The sequence below is a fragment of the Eurosta solidaginis genome, chromosome 3 (assembly GCF_040869045.1).
Source record: "Eurosta solidaginis isolate ZX-2024a chromosome 3, ASM4086904v1, whole genome shotgun sequence".
NCBI classification, from domain to species: domain Eukaryota; kingdom Metazoa; phylum Arthropoda; class Insecta; order Diptera; family Tephritidae; genus Eurosta; species Eurosta solidaginis.
Window position 1 is genome coordinate 185,873,782 of NC_090321.1, and position 21,923 is coordinate 185,895,704.

At 35.8% G+C, this 21,923-nt stretch overlaps 1 long non-coding RNA gene across 2 annotated transcripts in view; it reads left to right on the forward strand.

The window, feature by feature from the left end:
• The window catches only part of LOC137246840 (uncharacterized), a 330,118-nt gene extending 309,241 nt beyond the window's left edge, over positions 1–20,877 (forward strand). For both annotated transcript variants that reach the window (XR_010951718.1, XR_010951719.1), the window contains exon 5: positions 20,760–20,877. This is a non-coding gene — a long non-coding RNA (uncharacterized lncRNA). The remainder of the gene's footprint in view (positions 1–20,759) is intronic.
• The last annotated feature ends 1,046 nt before the right edge of the window (positions 20,878–21,923 follow it).

Below are 21,923 nucleotides of genomic sequence, written 5' to 3' on the forward strand. Positions count from 1 at the left end.
GAAACATTCCTCTCATTCTTTTCTGAAGTTCATCTAGCGCGTTTTCAGACTATTTTAATATATCAATAACTACGCTTTGCCTCGGTATAACTAGTCAATAACAAACGTTTGTTTTCGCAATAACCTCCAAGAGCGCAAACTAAAAGAATTTATTCATTTTAAAAAGCTTAAAATTGTATACTGAGACATTTATTTAGAACTCTTTTAAATATATCCCGTTGTAGATACAACTCATACTTATGCGCTTTTGTCTTGCTATAGATTTTCGGAATCCCGAAGGAAAAAAATCTATTTCGGATCAGTTGTATCCTATTTAAGTAATTTTAACTAAAAACGAAAATAAAACAACGTGACTTAAAATGTATGAAAGCCTTGAAATTGGTGCACGACAAAAGCATGCAACAATTCCAAATTTAGTTTCAAAGGTTGCATTTATAACAAAAAATTACCACTGACCAATTGCCTAATCGCCGATAGATTTTGAAACTTTGCCATTTAAAAAATATTTAAAGTAACGTCGGCGGCCAACATGGTGTGGTGGTAGCGTGCTTCGCCTACCACACCGAAGATCTTGGGTTCACGCCCCGGCCAATGCAGCATCAAAACTTAAGAAAGACTTTTTTCAATTAGAAACAAGCTTTTAAAATCGGGGTTGCCCCTCGACAGTGAATAAGCAAGCACTCTGAGTGTGTTTCTGCCATGAAAAGTCCTCAGTGCAAACTTATTTGCCTTGCAGATGCCGTTCGGAGTCGTCATAAAGCAAGACTGTATGCACTCGCTAGATGAAAAAGAAACAAAAACAAGTAAGGAAGGCTACGTTCGGGTGTAACCGAATATTAATTATTCAGCTGCCAAATTACAGCTTGCAAAACTTTTAAATTACCTTCTTTTAAAAGTGGGCGGTGCCACGCCCATTGTCCAAAATTTTACTAATTTTCTATTAGCCGTCATAAGGTCAACCCACCTACCTTGTTTCATCGCTTTATCCATCTTTGGTAATTAATTATCTTACTTTTTCGGTTTTTCGAAATTTTCGACATCGAAAAAGTTAGCGTGGTTATAGTCCAATTTCGTTCATTTTAAATTGCGATCTGAGATGAGTGCCTAGAAACTCACATACCAAATTTCACTAAGATACCTCAAAATTTACTCATGTTATCGTGTTTACGGGCAGATGGACGGACGGGCGGACATGGCTAAATGAATTTCTTTTTTCGCCCAGATCGTTTTGATATATAGAAGTCTATATCTATATCGATTAGTTTATGCCGTTAAGGGGTACCGTTATGCGAACAGAATTAATATAATCTGTGAGCTCTTCTCAGCTGGGTATAAAAAATTTAGGAAAAACCAAATTTGTCGATCCACCCTAATGTTCAATTTATACAGCTGTGAATTGTATAAATGAATTTAATAAATTGTTGTGGTTATGTTAGGCGGCGATCATATGTTTATGTATATATATATCTAAGTACACATACATTATTACATAAAAAAATAAATATGTTCAATTCAACACACAATTTCATAATAAGGGGATTCGCTTTGTCTTACAAACCGTGCATGGTTTGCACGAAATGCATAAACGCACAACAATAAAAGTTATATGCAATCCACGCAATTTATGTTATGCTCAAACCTATGTATACTTAACGTGCGACGAATTGCAGGAATTGAAAATGCAACCCTGCTTCAACGGCATCCTCTCATTTGCTCACAATTAAGCAATGGTTTTTGATGATTTTTCGTGGTAATTTTTGGTTTTCAATGCCAATATTTTGACTCTTGTTATTGATGCATGCCATTACTCCGCTGTGGCATAGTATGCTCTCGTAATATTGCATACGATGTATGTAAGCAATCCGTGCAATCTGTGCACCTCGCATGACATGGTGAATACCCCTATTATGTAAACAAACATAGAAAAATGTGAATGCAGTGTTCAAAACAATTGAAGCAGCCAATGCACACAATAAAGCATTTCCGGTTTAAATAAAATTCTCTCCAAAATACAACCGATTTTTTTTTTGTATGGTAGTGTGATTATTGTAAAGCACTTTTTAAATATGTACATATGTGTATTTCATTAACCAATATTAAGGCATATTTTTTTATATTTTAAATATTTTTACAGCTGCATATTTGAAAGCAATTTTACAGCTTCATAATGCTTTTGATAAAAAAAAATTTTAAATTATCACACACTAAATTCGTTGAGCGATTTAATGCAATGTGTGAATTTTGTATTTTTTATTGAGGGCGTGAAAGAGTTTATTTGCGTTATTTAGTAATAGCTAGTGTTGATATTTATTAAAGAAATATAAATAATTCACTGCACGTAAATATGCATATATACGTAATTGTAAGTTTTTTATATTCAGCTGACCAGAGCTCACAGAGTATATTAATTTTATTTGCATAACGGTACCACGTAACGGCTTCAACTAATCGAGATAGATATAGACTTCTATATATCAAAATGATCTGGGCGAATAAAGAAATTCATTTAGTCATGTCCGTCCGTCCGTCCATCTGTCCGTAAACACGATAAGTTGAGTAAGTTTTGAGGTACCTTAATGAAATTTGGTATGTAGGTTGCTGGGCACTAATCTCAGATCATTATTTAAAATGAACGAAATCGAACTGTAACCGCACCCACGCTTTCGATATCGAAAATTTCGAAAAACCGAAAAAGTACGATAATTCATTACCAAAGACGGAAAAGCGATGAAAGTTGGTAGGTGGTTGACCTTATGACACAGAATAGAAAATTAGTAAAATGTTGGACAATGGGCGTGGCACCGCCCACTTTTAAAAGAAGGTAATTTAAAAGTTTTGCAGCTGAGTATGTAATGTTCGGTTACACCCGAACTTAGCCTTCTTTATTTCTTCTAATATAAGTATGTTCGTTCGAAAAATTATTTTAGAGAATAGCACCGATAAGCTGCAGGAGACAAAGTGTCGTATTTTTTATTGGTCATTTATTTGTTTCTACAAAAGTCAAAATTTTTAGGCCAGCTAATCACAGGTTAGATTTTAAGGTCATAAGTTATAGTCAGATAGTAGGGCTACATTTTTTCCATCAGAAAATTTATACAAAATCAATATATACCCATTTACTTTCCCCTAAGGACTTGGATTAAATTCCATTACGTCCACTAGAGGAATGGTTGACACGAAGCTTGTTAGAGATACGGTCTGCAGACTGGTGAAGGCTGTTCTCTTTCCGGTATTTTGGGTGCCGTCTGCTAACCAACCATTACTACTCTTGGAAGTGGTGGCAACTTATGGCTGATTGTGTTTGCGTGCGCTTTTTGTTACATTTTGCGGAACATTTTATTTAACTCCCTGTAATTTAATAAAGACGGAACTAGGAACAATATGGAAAAATGCTAATAGGTTTGGTTTCCGAATTAACCTGCGAAATACCAAAATAATTCCTAAAGGTTTCTTTTATTGACCTGTTTTTCAGAACCTCTCCTCTCCTACTGTCGTTTTTCGGTCAAGCTTGCTTGGTGATTTTGCATGTGTCTGAAAAGTACCAGCCGGAGCCTGCTATCTTTAGTGCCCTTTCAGTGAACCTGCCTTCTCGTTTCCCTCAATGTTACTGTGTACAGGATAACAAATTAGTATTCGGCTTGTGAGGCTAGATGCGGCATGAAGCCACCTCTTGTAACTGCTGACAGCCTTTGGCGAATTGATGTGGAAGGTAAACGCCATGATTGCTGCTACGCTATCTAAGAAAATTACCAGCGACACCTTAATTTGCTCAAAGAAGACACAAGCTTTCGAGCCGCAGTTCATGTTGAAACCGTCTATGTAAATCGGAATAGCGTCCTGCACAACCCTCTCTTTCTTCAACGCCCTCGTGAAGGGAAATTTGCCTTATGACACCGGTCTAAACTTAGTGCTGACGTATGTTAGTCTGATGACGGAGCCTCATCGGGAAGCCCTCTGAGAGTACCACTGTGACCATACTGCCTCGAGTTCGAACGATCATACTCACGAAGTCTTACTGCCGAGTAAGTTGCATTTCATGTGTGTGATGATCCAAAGGTGGTTTGTATACATATAATGCATCAATTAGAAACAACCTTAGTGGCCCGACTTGCCTCTAGGGGAGGGTGTGACGGCAATATCATTAAGGGAAGCAGTCGAAACTGTGGCCGTCTTACTAGGGTTAACGAGGTCGATTTTGGCTGCCCAGAAGTGACGCCTTGACGCACCTTTTCTAAAACATCTAAAACATCTCGACAAATGCACTAGACTAAGGATTATCGCATCGTTCAATAAGGACAGTACAACAGCTCAATGCCGCTTACAACCTAAGATTTTGAGAAATATTGCGTGTGCGATATTCCTGAGATGAGTCTGCGTCTATCCGTTACTATTCGGCAAAATAGAAACCCAGAAAACTTGTTCTATTTGTTTTTTTTTTTTTGCTTCCCCGCCGAACCACAGAAAGCCAAATATATATATATACAGCAACTACAACAGACAGCGGATGAAAACGTATTTTCCTGCCATTAATAACACGGTAACTGAAATAATAAATATTTGGACTGTAGTGAGGAATTTGAAATTTGTGAGAATCAATAGCTTCATACTAAAACCTAACTGCTAATATGTTGCAATAACAGTCCGTATAAAATAACTATACAGGATGTCGATAACCGCTGACTAGTTTAAATAAAAAAGCTCGGTGGTTAAACCGATATTTAAGTATTGAATTTATAGCTGTCAATTAGCAATAGTAGATATCGATATAATACCACAATTCTTTTGCAGCCACACGGTTGCCACTTTGGTCCACTTGGTCCCAAAGTGGTTCACTCCAACCGTGTTTTGTCCGATGGTCCCTTTTTGTCAGTGTTGGTCCTTTTTAGGAAGGATCTATAATTTTGGTATATTTCTTAATTCTTTCTAAAAATGCAAAAGGCGTCCTCAAGTTTTGCTTGGTTTTCCTGTTATTTGTAAGACCACCACGTCTCAAATTCTCATGGAATGTACCGTTAATTTTCGTTAAAGGGTAGCAACACACAGAATTTATGTTGAAGCTATGCCTGTAATCATACCGAAGATAATGAGAGTTTGTTAAGGAATATTTGACTTCGTAAAAAAATTTGAAAGTCTTACATATCGTGACATACGCCGATACATGTATACATTTTTCTCACATAGCCCAGAAAAACTCAATAAGCTCAGGGAATTTCACTACTATTCTTGTGTTAAGCAGTACCTTCACTTGGCATTTATGTTACTCCTTGGCTCTCATACTAAGAAACGTTGGAGGGATTCGTCTATATTTTCCATCCTCGTGCCTCCAGTCAAAAAAGTGTGTTGGGCGTTTTTATACCATCTAACTAAGATACATATGAAGCCTATGTCTAGGAATATGTGCATAAGAAATATCACACCCTTGCCCTTACAGCAAGTGCGTCCTACCACACATTGCGGACTTTAGAGAGCACTTTTTCTCAACATGTCACTCTTTATAGACTTTGGAGTATGCCTTTTCTCAACATATTCAACATTGTAAATTAAATGACTTGAGAAATATCCACCGAGGATGCTTGATAGTGGGCATCGTAGTGGAGCCATGAGACGAATTGGGTATCTTGCCACAGCTAGGACAAGACGGTTATGTTTTATATGAATATTACTGTTAATTGCATAACATTGTTTATATACCAACAAACAAAATTTGGTCCTCTATTTTGAGATTTGGTCCTTTTTTTGGCGAATTTTGCTCCCAAATGAAAATATGGTGTGGCAACCGTGTGCCGTCATTCCATTCCATTTAATTTACAAAAATTTTGTTGAAATCAAGCTCACCGCTCCTGTAGCGTTGATTTCGTTAATTTTCCAAATGAGAACACTTAAGCGTTTAAAATATCATTCTCGTTTGATTTGATTTTGATGCTAAAATGCGAACAGAAAATGTGATACCCCAAATGAACTGACGCATATTTAAACATTCTTCTCGAAAATTGATGTGACAGTGAACACACATTAATCCCAACATATGTACCAACTTTTATACACACAAATAAATCAGGTATTTAAAATCAAGTTTATACATATACATAGCAAATCATATCAGTGTGTTGGTACATATATTTTAAGGCTGGATATTGATGAAAGTATCCTGGCGCACATAAAACCTGGCACACGAAATATCATTAAACTAAATCCGCACAAAGTTTGTAAGCAACTTTACATATGTGGTTGACTAAGCTCTTAGGTATGCATGATTGTGCTTTGGGTTTACATTCGAGTATACATATGTATGTACATATATAGACAAGCATATATATATATATCCGTTATTATCCTTGCTTTGCGGTTTGGCAAATGTTTTGCTCTGTAATGTGCTTAGCGTTAAGGGATTTAAGCGTCCAACAATGGCAATAGCATGGAGAAATATGCACATGCAAAAGCGGAAAATAGCTTTGGGGTTATTTGTTACTGCTAAATGAGCGCCATATCTGTTAAGCACTGTTGTTGTTTTCTAAATCACTGCTTGCATTATTGGCAATCGATTTGATTTAAGCTGAGTAGGTAAGCATTGAACGAAGATAAAAAAAAAATAGTATTTTTGCTTCAAAAAATGAGTACAGTAAATATAAATTCAATTATTGTAGTTTTTAAGTTGTAGCACAACCAACAAGTTGAAGACGCTCTGTTGAGTGTGTATGTGTAGAGTATGTTTTTGTGCTTGTATGTGTTGGTAGAAATCCTGCTATTTAATAATTCCATTTTATGTTTTATTTTAAGGCCCTCATTATGTGTGATTTTCACAGTTATCATAATTATTTTGACATTTTGATTAGCACTAAAAGCACAGTCCGACTTCGATATCCCTGCGTACTTAAATAGTCACTCATACGCCCCGGCTGTTCGGCTGTCACTATTTCTCAACTCTTTCCATAAATCTTCATTCGTAAGTGACCTTAACTAGATTATTACGATAATTAATTTACCATTTTAACTTTGTTGCTTGATTTTAAATTGTATAAAATCTTGGCAAGTCATCTAACCGCTGTAATCGCTAGTGTCATGATCAGCAGCGCCACAAAGTATGCTATGCCTTAAGCAAATAACATTCAACAAATTGCTATAGTTGGCAAGTACTAGTGTGTGCTTTTGCACATTCCCTTGTCAGGGTGTGTGTGTGCTTATGAAGTGCATGACTTTGATTGTATTTCCATTTGTTTATATTCATTATAAGGGTGCAACGTAGCGTGTGTTGTCGCTATTAAAAATGTAAATTAAGCAAGAAGAAGAAAATTTACATCCACTTTCTGAATTGAAGGAAGATGTATACAGAGAGAGAAAAAGAAAAATAAAAATGGTCTTTGTTGTGAAAAATTAAATACATTTAGAATATTTTCCATAAATTTAGTATGCATAAATTTCAAATATATATTGCAGAGTTCTTCTTAAACCTACATATACATATACAATCATAACTTGAAGAGAGAATGCAAATTATTTGCACTTTCACTTAGAAAATATCTTGATTGAAACTGTTCCTAATAAGCTCAAATCAGGTATAGCTAAAAACTATAGATTTCATTTAACGGTTAAACATAAAAGACAAATCAGTTCATCACGGATAACAACCGATTATAAAAACATGTAAGGTGCGGTAACATGCAAAGAGATTTTAGGCCGAGCTTCTCTTCCAATTTACGTCGGGCTCCTCTGGATTTTTTCCTACAAATTGATGGGACGGGACCTACTTGTTTTATGCCGACTCCGAACGGCATCTGCAGGTCAGACGAGTTTCCACTGAGAGCTTTTCGTGGCAGAAATATGCTCGGAGTGCTTGCCAAATACTGCCGAGTGGCGACCCCGCTTAGACAAATTTTCTTCTAATCGAAAAACTTGTTTCTAAAATGTTGATGTTGCTTTACCCGGAGTGTGAACCCAGGCTCTTCGGTGTGAATGGCGGAGCACGCTACCATCACACCACGGGGACCGCCAACCGATTACCAAGAAAAAAAAGAACTTTCACAGCGAGATATATTTATTTTTGAATTTTTTCAGTCTTTCACGCTGATTAATTTTAATTTTGAAACGTTTATTTGGCGATAGAAATAGGTTTTGGCAATGGTAAATTTTTTAATGGCAGTATCTGGGCCTGGAAATAATTATTATTCCTCGTAGTTTATACCAAAGATATTATTTTGCTTCCCGATTTTATATATTTTGAGGGGTCATGCAGGGAGTGTTTTTGGAGCAATTTTCATTTCTGGGCTGGGGTAATTTCGAGACATTTTTGTAATAATGTTGGAATAATTCCGGGATAATTTTCAGATCGTTTTTTCAGGATTGTTTTAAGTGTTATTTGAGTTCAGTTTGGGAACATTTCCAGCTTATTTGCACGACTATTTCGAGAGTATTGTGGAGCTTTTTATGATTTACTTGTTATAGGCATGTTGTTGGTTTGCTATTGGCTTTCTGTTATCGGTTTATTATCGATTATTTATTAAAGTTTTTTAGGTTTGGAATCGAAAAGCTATCGATTCTGTAACAAAAAGTGATAGAATTTTTAACGAAATTGTGTCTATTTATTATCGAAAAATATTGGTTTGTTAATAACAATTTTCCGATGTTTTTTCAGTAATAAATCGAAAACAAATCGATAAGTTTTCGATAACTTTTCGATAGCAAATTGATAGCTTTTCGATAAAAAAATCTATAATTTTTTGATATAAAATTTAAATTTTTTTGAGAACAATTCGATTACTTATCCATAATAACCCCATAACATGCCGATAATAAACATAAAGTTTCTGGATTAAAATTGTTATTGATTGCTAACTAGCCAATAACAAATCGGTAACTAACCAATAATTTTCGATTAAAAAAAGTAGTAATTGTCGCGATCTACTAACCTCCGAGAAGATTTAGCCCGAGCTTTTCTTCCAATTTGCGTCGTGCTCCTTTTTGGGTTTTTACTAGAAATTGGCGGAACTTCATACATATATTAGTCGACTTCGAACAGTATCGCGCAGGCAGATGAATTTTCGATGAAAAGTTCTTCATGACAGAAATGCACTCGAAAATAAAAACTTTTTTCTCATTGAGTTTGCTTCTTTCTAATTAAACAAAAAAAAAATTTCTAAATTGTTGATGTTGTTTTGCACAGGATTTGCATCCACGAACTTCGTTGTAGTAGTGGGATTCCTCTATTTGCACACCACTTACAGCACGGTCTCCATTGTAATTTCCACTAGGCCTATAGCCACACCATAATATATTAGAATGACAATCAAAGGCCAACAGGCAGCAACCAAGACCTGATCAAGCTTCAGGTGGCTACTTTGGTGAATTCGCGAAGTGCCAAGTAAATTTTGCCATTTCCTGCGGTATCACAATGAATGCCATATAAAAGGAGAGAATTTACTATAAGCACTTCATTAATCGTTTGGGCTTGCATCTCTAAACCAGCTAGCTAGCTGAGTTTAAAGTGTGCAATGACAGAGCGGGTAGGTAATGACAACGGGGTTTATGTGTTTAGGCTTTATATCTCTTACCGTCTAAAGATCGCGTCTTTTATGGTAAATTGATCCTCCCTCGGCTATGGCTTCGCCTGTAAGCCCTTAAGCATCTACCATCTAAAATTGGTCCTGAAAGAGCAGTTATTGCTAGACGGTGAACGCCGACCTCCTAAACTTTCCCTCTATCCGCCAACAAGTACTTCACGCAAACCCGCCAACACGCAATCCCGGCAGGAAGCCCATGTCTCAAAAATGGCAAAATATATTCAGTATTTCCTTACTGGGATATAACCTTATAATACACTTTTATGCAGGAAGTCTTGCCGGCACAAGAGTTGCCGGAGCTTTGACTAGTCTGAATATAGTTTCTCAAAATTGTGTTATGTCTGTACTGTAGTTTCCGTGAAATGCGTGTTTTCGTACATCTGACAGTAACTTTTTATACTCAGTTGAGCAGGGCTCACAGAGTATATTAACTTTGATTGGATAGCAGTTGGTTGTACATATATAAAGGAATCGAGATAGATATAGACTTCCATATATCAAAATAATCAGGATCGAAAAAAAATTTTATTGAGCCATGTCCGTCCGTCCGTTAACACGATAACTTGAGTAAATTTTGAGGTATCTTGATTGAGATTTGGTATGTAGGTTCCCGAGCACTCACTCAGATCGCTATTTAAAACGAACGATATCGGACTATAACCACGCCCACTTTTTCGATATCGAAAATTTCGAAAAACCGAAAAAGTGCGATAATTCATTACCAAATACAGATAAAGCGACGAAACTTAGTAAATGAATTGAATTTATGACGCAGAATAGGAAATTAGTAAAATTTTGGACAATGGGCGTGGCACCGCCCACTTTTAAAAGAAGGTAATTTAAAACTTTTGCAAGCTGTAATTTGTCAGTCGTTGAAGATATCATTATGAAATTTGGCAGGAACGTTAGCAAAATCGGAGAAGGACCACCCCCACTTTTAAAAAAAAAATTTTTGTAAAGTAAAATTTTAACAAAAAATTTAATATCTTTACAGTATATAAGTAAATTATGACAACATTCAACTCCAGTAATGATACGGTGCAACAAAATACAAAAATAAAAGAAAATTTCAAAATGGGCGTGGCTCCGCCCTTTCTCATTTAATTTGTCTAGGATACTTTTAACGCCATAAGTCGAACAAAAATTAACAAATCCTTTTGGTAAGGGCATAGATTTTATGATGTTAACTGTTTTCTGTGAAAACGGGCGAAATCGGTTGATGCCACGCCCAGTTTTTATACACAGTCGTTCGTCTGTCCTTCCGCATGGCCGTTAACACGATAACTTGAGCAAAAATCGTCATATCTTTAATGAACTTAGTTCACGTACTTACTTGAACTCACTTTATCTTGGTATGAAAAATGAACGAAATCCGACAATGACCACGCCCACTTTTTCGATATCGAAAATTACGAAAAATGAAAAAAATGCCATAATTCTATACCAAATACGAAAAAAGGGATGAAACATGGTGAGGAAATTGGATTGTTTTATGGACGCGAAATATAACTTTAGAAAGAACTTTATAAAATGGTTGTGGCACCTACCATATTAAGTAGAAGAAAATGAATAAGTTCTGCAGGGCGAAATAAAAAACCCTTAAAATCTTGACAGGTATTACATATATAAACAAATTAGCGGTATTCAACAGATGAAGTTCTGGGTCACCCTCGTCCACATTTTAGTCGATATCTGGAAAACGCCTTCACATATACAACTACCACCACTCCCTTTTAAAACTCTCATTAATACCTTTAATTTGATACCCATATCGTACAAACACATTCTAGAGTCACCCCTGGTCCACCTTTATGGCGATATCTCGAAAAGGCGTCCACCTATAGAACTAAGCCCCACGCCCTTTTAAAATACTCATTAACACCTTTCATTTGATACCCATATCGTACAAACATATTCTAAAGTCACCCCTGGTCCACCTTTATGGCTATATCTCGAAAAGGCGAACACCTATAGAACGAAGGCCCACTCCCTTTTAAAATACTCATTACCACCATTCATTTGATGCCCATATTGTACAAACAAATTCTAGGGTCACCCCTGGTCCACCTTTATGGCGATGTCTCGAAACGGCGTCCACCTATGGAACTAAGGATTACTCCCTTTTAAAATACTCATTAACAACTTTCATTTGATACCTATATCGTACAAACGCATTCTAGAGTCAACCCTGATCCACCTTTATGGCTATATCCCTAAATGGCGTCCACCTATAGAACTATGGCCCCTCCCTCATAAAATACTCTTTAATGACTTTCATTTGATACACATGTCATACAAACACATTCCAGGGTTTCCCTCGGTTCATTTTCCTACATGGTTATTTTCCCTTATGTTGTCACCATAGCTCTCAACTGAGTATGTAATGTTCGGTTACACCCGAACTTAACCTTCCTTACTTGTTTTATTTTATATCGGGTGCTTTTTTCTTTATTGTGAAGTGCTCCCTTTTGCCGTATGACGCTATATTTAAAATTTGCTATAATATTTAAAATTAAACAAGAGATAAGTAAATAATCCCGTCGTTCTACCATATCTGCTTTTATTGATTTCTTCTGTGAATTATCTTATTGCCGTATAAGCTGCCATTTGTCTTATTCACATCAACACAAACACACACACACACACATACATGTATATCCGCTGATAGCTTTTATTTCAATGAAAATTTCGATTTCATGTCAAATTATTAAATTTTCGGCCTCAGAGCTTTATTATTTGGCCAACCAAATTGCAAAGAAAAAAATGTTTTTCTTTTTTTTTTTCAACATTACGGCCTTCTTGCTTCTAGCGCATGCTGTGAAAGCATCTATTGGTCTTTCCAAGAAGTATATCAATATGTCTTATTAGCCCAATTGGCTGTCGCTTAGTGTGGTTTTTGTATAATTACCTCCCACTCCATCCATTTTAAATGCCATTTGTATTTAAACTCGCTTCCGCCTCTTACTGCGTTAAGCGAAAACAATATTTTGACATCAAAAAAAGGGTGAAGCTTTATTGATTAGACTTTGCTCTAACCCGAAGGCTAGCCCACTAATACAAGTAAAAAGGCATATACATATTCATATATTTGGTCTTTAAAAATACCAAAACAAAACTGTTACGGTACAAGCGCAGCTGGCAGCCTTCCTAACTAAAATTTCCAGTTAACGTGGACATCGGCTGGACATGTGGGACGTTTCGTATTAACTCGAACTATAAGGGAAGTGGTTGGTGACCATAATGAGCTGAAACTGAAACAGACAGCGTCAACTCCCTGCTGAAAATCGGTAGCCGTAAGATCATTGTATAACATCCCATAAATCACATTCTTAATGATGGGGAATTCTGATTACAACGGAAGACAGCGATCAAAGCGCGACTGAATAAAGTCCTAGGTATACAACTATCCTTGTAGAGAGCCAGGCAGATTATTCTCGCATAAGGCGAATTAAGCTTTTCCTTTGCTGGTTTCCACTGGCAAAGCGGTATTCAAAGGTATACATTTGCTCTTCATTTGTTCAAGGAACGTTGTACCATTGATATGAAAGGAACAGACTTCCTCCCCAAACTACTTCAGCAACGGCCATCGTCATGAGTCCCCTGTGCAGAAACTATTGGGTTGAGGAGTTAACGAGAGCATGAATAGGCAGATTGGGATTTTGGCGTGTCTGGCGGAGATAGGAAAGGAGGATCTTTCACTCCCACTTAAGTGCATATGAAAAACTAAGTGGTTTACCGAAAAGTAATTAGACAGTCGCCGTGCCGGAAAATAAACAGTTTTTTCAATTAGAAAACAGTTTTTTTAAGCGGCCTTTCCCCTCGGAAGTGATTAGCCAAACACTCCTAATGTATTTCTGCCATAAAAAGCTTGTCTACGAAAATTCATCTGCGTTGCAGGTGCCGTTCGGACTCGGCATAAAATATATATATCCCGCCTGGAAAATTTTTTGGAAAAAATTACAAAATAGCACTGGAAGATTGGCGCGCCATAAATCTCCTCGGAAAAATTGTGCCTAATATTTATTTATTTTCTTCTTTACACTCACCGATGGCATTGAGTAAAATCTTTACAGATTGAATCAGCTGTCATCTGCTAACCGAACTTTATCTTAACGCAGAGTTAGTGCATTGCTCTTTCTACATTGTCACGACATTTAAATATGCCTATCAAACTACGATCAGAGTTCATGGGAAATTTACGTGGAACAGCTCATCTACATAGGCAAATACTCAGCGGTCGTTAGCTTCGATCTGCATTTACTATAAGCCAACTTACAGCTACAGTAGAATGGACAAACGTTTTTGCAGGTGGTGCAGATCTTTCCTGTATTGTTAATCAGATACCACTGAAAGGCGAAAATTGTGTGGCAACTCTTGACAGTTTAGACAGATGGGGTTCTTTCGATAGCCAAGTCCACTATATTGTCATCCGTCACTTCGATGTCTAGAAAAGCGAAGGTGTGACATAACGTCAACCGCCATAATGTCAATTCACCTTAATACCACTTCAAATAGCTACAGCATCAAATTTCCAAATGGTAAAATTTATTTTGACACCATTTTGCTTTTCTGAAAAGGTCAACTCATATCTTCTCAAGTGGGCAAGAATTCAACTATTTCGTTTCGCACCTCTACGATCGATCTTGTTGTTGGTTATGCCAAAATATTGTTATGATAAAGCTGATAACATTAACCGTATTTAAAAGGGAATGACCCATATATACATATGTTTGTGGAGTTTATTCATATATTTTTTTTTTTTTTGCTAACAGTAAATTGTTATTCATGTTTTTTGCGCTGTTGTAGCTTTTGGCACCTAACTGGCAGCTTTTGCCAATATCATCGGCGCACACCCACCACACCCACTAAGTATGTTTGGAGGCATCACCGCGTTCCCGATTAGTATTTTTATACTCAGTTGAGCAGAGCTCACAGAGTATATTAAGTTTGATTGGATAACGGTTGGTTGTACATATATAAAGGAATCGAGATAGATATAGACTTCCATATATCAAAATAATCAGGATCGAAAAAAAATTTTATTGAGCCATGTCCGTCCGTCCGTCCGTCCGTCCGTCCGTCCGTTAACACGATAACTTGAATAAATTTTGAGGTATCTTGATGAAATTTGGTATGTAGGTTCCTGAGCACTCATCTCAGATCTCTATTTAAAATGAACGATATCGGACTATAACCACGCCCACTTTTTCCATATCGAAAATTTCGAAAAACCGAAAAAGTTCGATAATTCATTACAAAAGACCGATACAGCGACGAAACTTGGTAGATGAGTTGAACTTATGACGCAGAATAGAAAATTGCTAAAATTTTGGACAATGGGCGTGGCACCGCCCACTTTTAAAAGAAGGTAATTTAGAAGTTTTGCAAGCTGTAATTTGGTAGTCGTTGAAGATATCATTATGAAATTTGGCAGGAACGTTACTCCTATTACTATATGTACGCTTAATAAAAATTAGCAAAATCGGAGAAGGACCACGCCCACTTTTAAAAAAAATTTTTTTTTAAGTAAAATTTTAACAAAAAATTTAATATCTTTACAGTATATAAGTAAATTATGTCAACATTCAACTCCAGTAATGATATGGTGCAACAAAATACAAAAATAAAAGAAAATTTCAAAATGGGCGTGGCTCCGCCCTTTTTAATTTAATTTGTCTAGGATACTTTTAACGCCATAAGTCGAACAAAAATGAACCAATCCTTTTGAAATTTGGTAGGGGCATAGATTTTATGACGATAACTGTTTTTTGTGAAAATGGGCGAAATCGGTTGATGCCACGCCCAGTTTTTATACACAGTCGTCCGTCTGTCCTTCCGCATGGCCGTTAACCCGATAACTTGACCAAAAATCGACATATCTTTAATGAACTTAGTTCACGTGCTTACTTGAACTCACTTTATCTTGGTATGAAAAATGAACGAAATCCGACTATGACCACGCCCACTTTTTCGATATCGAAAATTACGAAAAATGAAAAAAATGCCATAATTCTATACCAAATACGAAAAAAGGGATGAAACATGGTAAGGTAATTGGATTGTTTTATTGACGCGAAATATAACTTTAGAAAAAACTTTATAAAATGGTTGTGACACCTACCATATTAAGTAGAAGAAAATGAAAAAGTTCATTAACACCTTTCATTTGATACCCATATCGTACAAACGCATTCTAGAGTCACCCCTGGTCCACCTTTATGGCGATATCTCGAAAAGGCGACCACCTATACAACAACCACCACTCCCTTTTAAAACCCTCATTAATACCTTTAATTTGATACCCATATCGTACAAACGCATTCTAGAGTCAACCCTGATCCACCTTTATGGCTATATCCCTAAATGGCGTCCACCTATAGAACTATGGCCCACTCCCTCATAAAATACTCTTTAGTGCCTTTCATTTGATACGCATGTCATACAAACACATTCCAGGGTTTCCCTCGGTTCATTTTCCTACATGGTTATTTTCCCTTATGCTGTCACCATACCTCTCAACTGAGTATGTAATGTTCGGTTACACCCGAACTTAACCTTCCTTACTTGTTTTGCAGTATATCTGTCTGCTTCTGTCGATATTTCTATCATCAAATATTTCGTTCGAATCTGTCAGTTAACGAATTGATTTAGCTTTGATTTTGCACGCAGCTGTTTCAATGCGTCCCGCTCACCTCAGTTCGTATTTGCATACATGCATGCAATGTGTGTTCTAAATCTAGTATTTTTTTCTTTTATATACATACATACATATAAATCTCATAATGACTAAATTGAATTTTTAGTAACGTTTTCATGCCCAAAAATTTTTATATTAAACTTTCACCTCCTTTCAACTTCGCCTCACACTATCTGTTAATATCCGGTTGCTCAGCAGTTTTAAAATGAAAATATTTTTAAAAATCATGGAAACGTGCTATGGAAACTTTTTTTTTTATCGACATATTTTGCATTTGCTTTTTTGTTTTAAAACTGTTTTTTATTTTTTATTTTTTTTTATTTTTCGTTTCTTACTAGTACTTGGGAATGTAAAATTTATTTGGCACTTGGTTATTTTAGTTGGCAATTGATTGATTCATTTGTATAAAGCAATAATCTATTGAAGTTATATTGAAATCTAGAAATGCCAGCAAGGCTAATACGAATTATACAATTGTACATATCAGTGTTAATAAAAACAATATTGGAAGCAGAGTTAGGCAAAATTTGTTCGAATAAAATAGATAGATATATTTGTTTGATGACACATACAAGTATATTACTGACTTCGGGCGAAACCGTACATTATATACCCAGCTATGTACTCTCATATATATATTAGAAATATATCTAAAGGGAAATGTTAAGAATTTTACATGATATGAAAGCTGTAACATAATACCTATACATATGAAATTATCGTCTTCCGCAAGCAGAAATTCTTTATTCCTGATACGGAGTAATGTACGTAAAGATGTACTTATAAATAACAGCACTTTTTGAAAATTATATGAATGTACACATGTTTAACGTCCTTGTTTAAAAATAGCGATCTCTAAAACAAAGAACTATTGGTACTATATTCTTCTTGCATGAATACTTTAAAAAAATCTAATATATAAATCCTTAATTTACCATATTTTGTATATATCGAAATAGGCAACGCCATGCTAAGCTTTGCCACAGGGTCAACTTTAATAATTTGGTTTTTTAATAAAAGTGACGACCTTAAAAAGACAATCCAATCACCTTCTTTGTTATACCAAGGTATTAAGGAAAAATGCCATTACGGTTGCAAGATAAAATATAATTTACGCCGTAGTTCAATTAAATTATTATTGAGAAAGGTGGTCACTAAGGTTATGATTTTTATACTCAGAATGCTTTGCACACAGAGTAGACTAACTTTGATTGGATAACGGTTGGTTCTACGTGTATAAAGGAATCGAGATAGATATAGACTTCCATATATCAAAATCATCAGTATCGAAAAAAAATTTGACTGAGCCATGTCCGTCCGTACGTCCGGCTGTCCGTCCGTCCATCCGTCGGTGCGTTAACACGATAACTTGAGTAAGTATTAAGATATCTTCACTAAATTTTGTACACAAGCTTGTCTGGACCCGGAATAGATTTGTATTGAAAATGAGCGAAATCGGATGATAACCACGCCCACTTTTTATATATATAACATTTTGGAAAACACAAAAAACTTGATTATTTAGTAAATAATGCACCTAAGATGTTGAAATTTTACGCTTGGAATGATATTGTGACTCTTGATACAAATTTGAAAACATTTTTTTTAAATGGGCGTGGCACCGCCCACTTGTGATAAAATCAATTTTACAAATATTATTAATCATAAATCAAAAATCGTTAAACCTATCGTAACAAAATTCGGCAGAGAAGTTGCATTTACTATAAGGAATGTTTTGAAGGAAAACTGACGAAATCGGTTAAGGAACACGCCCACTTTTATATAAAAGATTTTTAAAAGGGTCATGGACGAAAATAATAAGATATATCTTAGCGAAAAAGAGATTTGTATCAATAGAATTTTACTTTCTAAATTGAATTGTAACATTAAATTAGAAAACACTAACATTTCTGAAAATGGGTGTGGCACCGCCCCTTTTATGACTTAGCCATTTTCTATGTTTCGGGAGCCATAACTCGAAGAAAAATTAACATATCGTAATGAAATTGTGTACACATATTTTGCTTATAGCAGAAAATATTTCTAGTAAAAATGGACGGGATCGGTTAAAGACCACAGCAACTTAGGTATAAAACAATTTTAAAAGAGTCGTAGACTAGAATAATAAGCTATAACTTAGCAAAAAATAGTTTTGAATCAACGATATTTCACTTATCAAGTTTTATTGTGAGAGGAAATGGGGAGACATTTTTTTTAAACGGGCGGTGCCATGTGTTATGTAGAAAAGTAATTTATCTGAAATGAAATGTACAATGGAAGCTCACGCTGATTATATAATGTAGGATTACACCCGAACTTAGACACCTTTACTTGTTTAAACTTTTTTTAAATTTTGATTTGCCTGTGCTTGTAATTGATGAACTTTTAGCCCATATAGTACATTTTTGACGATATTTTTGTTGGTTCGTGAAAAATCCTTCCGCGCATACTATTATTTCAATTAAAAGGCTGTTGTATGGCAAAATCACATACATAAATATTCATACAGCAGGCACAGCGGTAGCTGACCGCCTACACTAATCAATCATCATCAATGCTGCGGCGGTTGCCAAAACACTACCCTTAAATACTTTTTCTTTACACCTACGCTTCGGCATATTCAAGGTGAATTCAGTACCAGGTGTTATTATCCCAACAGCCGATTGCTTCTTCTTCATTATTTTCCATACAACGCCTTGTACTACAACCTGAACAGGATGTCTCTAAAAAGTACTTAAGCGGGACAATTTTCTAAGTAGATTAACTAGAATCACAAAGTAAAGTGAAGTTTTCATTTTACTTCAGTTGCAAGAAAAAAGGTAAAAAACATCTTTAAAAATAAACAGCCTAAGACCGTGGTGGAATCAAACGAGATATATGGAGAAGGAATTTGAAAATAAGCACTAAGCGTCATCCCGTGGTACCACAAATAAAAGAAGACATGGGTGAGGTTGTAAAATGCCTTTAAATAGCCACATCGTAGGTAGATTTTTAGGTTTGTGCGACAAATGCAATGCAACAGATTTCTGCAAAGGTTGGAAACCTTTTGAAATCATTTGAAACTCATAGGAAGTGAAAGAACGACGAAAAAAGGTTTAAAAACCTTTTCGATATCACGAAGGTGAGTGGAATCTGGCTGTGCAAAAAAGACAAAGAGCTTTACACGAATCAAATTGAATCAGGAGGCCGTGTAAGTTACACGACTAAGAAAGAGGCTTCAGTGACAACAATTCATTTTCCGAAATGAATCAGGAAATCAGACCAATTGGCAATCCAAGTGCAGAGATCTGTTAGTGATTATGATAGTATTGAAGAATATAATAAAGAGCCGGCTTAAAGAGCTTCTCGCTGAAGGAATGTTTTTTTTTTTTTGCATTTCGATGGGAAAATAATCAAAAATAAAGAATACCAACAAACTGCTCAGGAATTCAAAAAGAACGGTACAGTTCGGAGTGACATTTTGATTCCTTTGCACTCCTTGTTGGATGAGTATGGTGCATGGAGCAGTAACAAAATGATAATATATGACACAATTGCAGTAGACACAGGAAGCAAGAATGGGGCAGTTGTCAAACTCCAAAAGAAATTTAGACAAATGGCTTTAGATACGCCTCAGTTCATAGGTTGCCAGCATCACATCTTGCTCTCACTCACTTAACGGATTCCTTGTTTTCAACAACATCGTGATCACCCAATATCCATTCATTGACGATGTTTTGGCAGATTATGTGGCCATGAAAGTGAACCATGCCGGTAGGAAAGTTATGCCATCATTTAAAACCCGGGATGGAGAGATAGCTTCAAGTTGCTTTTTAACCTTTGTGAAGGATACGAATACTACCAAGAGCAAACGAAATGGCCGTTAGTTAATTGGAAAAAGCTGTCATCTCTTAATAGTTTCATAGTGCCAGGTGGAATTCACGAGCAATATTCCCATTGATTGTTTATTTCCAGTTTCCAAATTGGAGAGATCAGCTGAATTTACATACTTGTGACTTTATAGTCACTGCATGGGCAAAGGCATGGTTTTTCAAATCATCATTATTCAGGGCATATATGATAAGTTACATGCTGTATCGCTAAACTGGATTGCGCTAAGGATTTGAAGTTATTTACCACTCATTGGTTAAAGGTTCTGTGCCTGATGTGCCTCAAACATGGTTGCTGAACGAGCTGTGAAAATAATGGAAGAGATTCACAGCACTTGCAAAAGTGACAAGTATCTTAGGAATATAAAATATTAGCTTTACTTATGTATTTATCAATACCATAACTTTTACAAAATAAAAAAACGTGAAAAAGATAATAAATTCCACTTTGCGCCGAATGTTTTTTTATAATATGTCAAAATTTTTGTTATTATTTGAAATTAAATATAAAAGTTAATCGTTTGCAACCACAGGCGTTTAGATCTAAAAAAAAATCATAACCCTACTAATCATCTAACCATTATATTAACATATATTAGATAACAACGTATGTAATATAATTTTTTTTTTTTATTTCAGATGGTTGGCGAAACTCTAAAATGTTTCGACAGCATAATAACCAGGTAAGTAAGCCAAGAATTTAAGAGCTCTAAAACAATACCAAAGTGAAGGTTTTAAATATTTGCGAAATCATCACAGTACAGTCACCCAATAATCTTAAGTAAGTCCTAATGCTATCAGAAAATAGTCTGGAAATGATCTAGAAAGAGCAAATACTTATTTGTAGCCTTTTGTTGTACGTTAATTGAATTTCGGCATATTTATTTAGAACAAGTAAGGAAGGCTAAGTTCGGGTGTAACCGAACATTACATACTCAGCTGAGAGCTTTGGAGGCAAAATAAGGGAAAATGAACCTAGGGTAACCCTGGAATGTGTTTGTATGACATGGGTATCAAATGGAAGGTATTAAAGAGTATTTTAAAAGGGAGTGATCCTTAGTTCTATGGGTCGACGTCAATTCGGGATATCGCCAAAAAGGTGGACCAGGGGTGACTCTACAATGTGTTTGTACGATATGGTGTTAATGGGTATTTTAAAAGGGAGTGGGCCTTAGTTCTATATGTGGGAGCCTTTTCGAGATATCGAATTAAGGTGGACCAGGGGTGATTCTAGAATTTGTTTGTACGATATGGGTATCAAATTAAAGGTATTAATGAGGGTTTTAAAAGGGAGTAGGCCTTAGTTGTATAAGTGAAGGAGTTTTCTATATATCGACCAAAATATGGACCAGGGTGACCCAGAACAACATCTGTCGGTTACCGCTAATTTATTTATATATATAATACCACGAGCAGTATTCCTGCCAAGATTCCAAGGGCTTTTGATTTCGCCCTGCAGAACTTTTTCATTTTCTTCTACTTAATATGGTAGGTGTCACACCCATTTTACAAAGTTTTTTTCTAAATTTATATTATGCATAAATAACCCAATCCAATTACCATGTTTCATCTCTTTTTTCGTATTTGGTATAGAATTATGGCATTTTTTTCATTTTTCGTAATTTTCGATATCGAAAAAGTGGGCGTGGTCATAGTCGGATTTAGGCCATTTTTTATACCAATACAAAGTGAGTTCAGATAATTACGTGAACTGAGTTTAGTAAAGATATATCGATTTTTGCTCAAGTTATCGTGTTAACGGCCGAGCGGAAGGACGGACGGTCGACTGTGTATAAAAACTGG